The sequence below is a fragment of the Mus caroli genome, chromosome 1 (genome assembly GCF_900094665.2).
Source record: "Mus caroli chromosome 1, CAROLI_EIJ_v1.1, whole genome shotgun sequence".
Taxonomy (NCBI): domain Eukaryota; kingdom Metazoa; phylum Chordata; class Mammalia; order Rodentia; family Muridae; genus Mus; species Mus caroli.
The window spans coordinates 139,972,816-139,975,741 of NC_034570.1; the positions used below are offsets into that span (position 1 = coordinate 139,972,816).

The following is a 2,926-nucleotide window of genomic DNA, read 5'->3' on the forward strand; positions in this document are numbered from 1 at the left end:
AGTACAATTGAAAATAAACCATTAAAACAACAAATATATTTAAATATTTCAATGAGACGATTAGTTTCCTTTAGAAAATTCTTAAGGAAATTCACTGACACTGTAAAAAAATTCTCTTAAGTTGGAGGGCGGCAGACAGGCAGGCAGGCCGGCAGGCAATCGGGCAATCATACAGGCAGAGGGCAGGGAAGACAACATTCTGTTGGCCTGGCGGTTGCTAGACTTCAGTGCACAGTTCAGCGCTGTCTGCGGTGCAGAGGCCAAGGCTGATAGATTGTTGGCCACCTTGTCCTCACCCTCCTGCCCTAGCTGAAGCCCGCTGGGTCCCAGACCCACTGTTCCAGCATGACCACAGACTGCGGCGATTTGCAGAAGCTGGTACATGACCTTCTGCCCTCTGAAGTCTGAAGCCTCCTAAAACCAGCCGCCATCCACGTCAACAATGAGATCAGCTTGAGCGAAGTTTAAGTCTATGGCTTTGACTATGACTATGATACACAGGCTCAGTATGCAGATGTGCTGCACCCTGAGATCTTCACTGCTGCCTGGGACATACTGATCGAGAACTACGTAAGTACCCTGAGGGGATTTGGAAGTGTGATTATGACCCCAGCTTTGCCATCCATAGCCTCCACTATTACATTAAGAAGACCCTTTGGATGAAAATGGATGCTTTTCATTATATACAAGAAGGAACAGACTTCAGGGGCATCCAGCCTGTGCCTAATGATAAAATGATTGATCTATATGGAGGCACCCACTATAGCAGATGAGAGGCTTTTAGGGCAAGGAGCTTTCTATAAAACGGTTCATGGATATCCTCTCACTCTCAGAGATGGCAGTGGTGTCTTGTGTGGTGGACTACTTTCTGAGCCACAGCCTGACGTTTGACCAAGTACATCTCAAGGTGTCCATGCATCCAGGATGTATATGTAAAGTGTCCCGTGTACCAGCAAGACATGGAGAAGCATGTCATGATGAGAGAGGAAACATTTGCAGTCCTGAGCTGCTTGGTAACCCATGGAAAAGAACTGTTTCTCATCACCAAGAGTCCTTTCAATTTTGTGGATGAAGGCACGTGGCACATGGTGGGTCCCAGTTGGTGCCAACTCTTCTAAGTGGTTACTGTCTAGTCAGACAAGCCCAACTTTTTCACTAACCAGCACAAGCCTTTTCAAAAGCTTGGTAAGAAGAACTCACTCCATTGGGACCATATCACTTGCTGAGAAAAGGTCAGGATTTATGGCCAGAGAAAGCTGTTTAATTTTCTTCCTCTGACAGAATGGGGAGGACCTTGAGTTTTCTACTTCTATAGTGACCTGGTGGATCTTATGCACACAGGAGCCATCATCCCTCAGCTAGAGTGTGAGATCTGCAAAATCAACACAACAGTGCTTGCACTCATTGACCTAGCAGCAGGCTCTCACTGGGCTGCTAGAGTGTAAGCAGACTTACAGATGCAGAGTCACTGTAGGTACTGACAACTTGGGTGAAGGAGCAACAAGAAATGAGATTCATCACATAGACGCTGTTCAATGCTCAGTTTGGGAGCATTTTTAGTACCTTCTACAACACTACCTACTTCTCCACAAACCTTGTGTGCCTCTATGACTTCTACATGGCCACTCTCACCTGTTAGCACAACTACCTTGTAGATTTCACTCTCGACCCATGTCACACACTCCTGCAGCATGAAGCAAGCTCTGGATGGACCAGCTGTGCACCTGCTTCATGAAGACACCTTTTCTTGGTGACATGGACCACATCCACTGAGGACACATTTATTATCCTGGACAGACCATCCACCCTTTCAACCCCATCCACCTTGACAAGTAACAAAAGAGAACTCTGCCTTAAATAAACAAGTAAACACATAAATTAATTAATTCTCAAATGTAAAAATGTGACAACTGACAATTTTTCAATCACAAAAAGTATTTCAAGCATTTACCGAAATAAATTTTAAGGTGACTTTTACTTTTCCCATTAATGTATTTAGTTGTTCATTTTACAGCCTGATCTCTGTCCCCTCTCCTAGTCCCACACACACACACCGCCCATAGTCCCTATTCTATCCCCTCTCTCCTTCTCTGAAAGGATACAAGCTCCCCGAAACACAGTATCCTCTTACCCTGGGGCACCAAGTCTCTGAAGGATTAGGCACATCCTCTCTCATTGAGGCCAGACAAGGCAGCCCAGTTAGAGGAGGAGATTCAACAGACAAGCAAGAGCTTTAGAGGCATCTCCACTTCCAGTTGTAGGGGGACCCACACATAACTGAAATTCACATATGCTACATTTGTGCTGGAGTGTTGGCTGAGTCTGTGTATACTGTTTGGTTGGTGACCTAGTCTCTGAGAGTCTAAGTTGATTCTCTTGCTCTTCCTGTGGAATTCCTATCACCTTTAGGGCCACCAATCCTTTCCCCAACACATAGATAATATTTGGTTGTGTGTCTCCACATATGTTTCCGTCATCTGCTAAGTGGAGCCTCTCAGAGGACAATTATGCTAGGCTCCTGTCTGCAAGTGTAGCAGAGTATCATTAATAGTGTCAGAGATTGGTGCTTGCCTGTGGGATGGGTCTCAGGTAGGGCTGGTTATTGGTTGGCTAGTCCCTCAGTTTATGCTCCATCTTTGTACTGGCTAGTTTTGTGTCAACTTGACACAGCTGGAGTTATCACAGAGAAGGGAACTTAAGTTGAGGAAATGCCTCCATGAGATCCAACTGTAAGGCATTTTCTCAATTAGTGATCAAGGGGGAAAGGCCCCTTGTGGGTGGGACCATCTCTGGGCTCGTAGTCTTGGGTTCTATAAGAGAACAAGCTAAGCAAGCCAGGAAAAGCAAGCCAGTAAAGAACATCCCTCCATGGCCTCTGCATCAGCTCCTGGTTCCTGACCTGCTTGAGTTCCAGTCCTGACTTCCT

At 45.8% G+C, this 2,926-nt stretch overlaps 1 pseudogene; it reads left to right on the forward strand.

Moving 5' to 3' along the window:
- The first annotated feature begins 345 nt into the window (after positions 1-345).
- Positions 346-1,773, forward strand: LOC110296204 (annotated as a pseudogene).
- Positions 1,774-2,926: the final 1,153 nt, after the last annotated feature.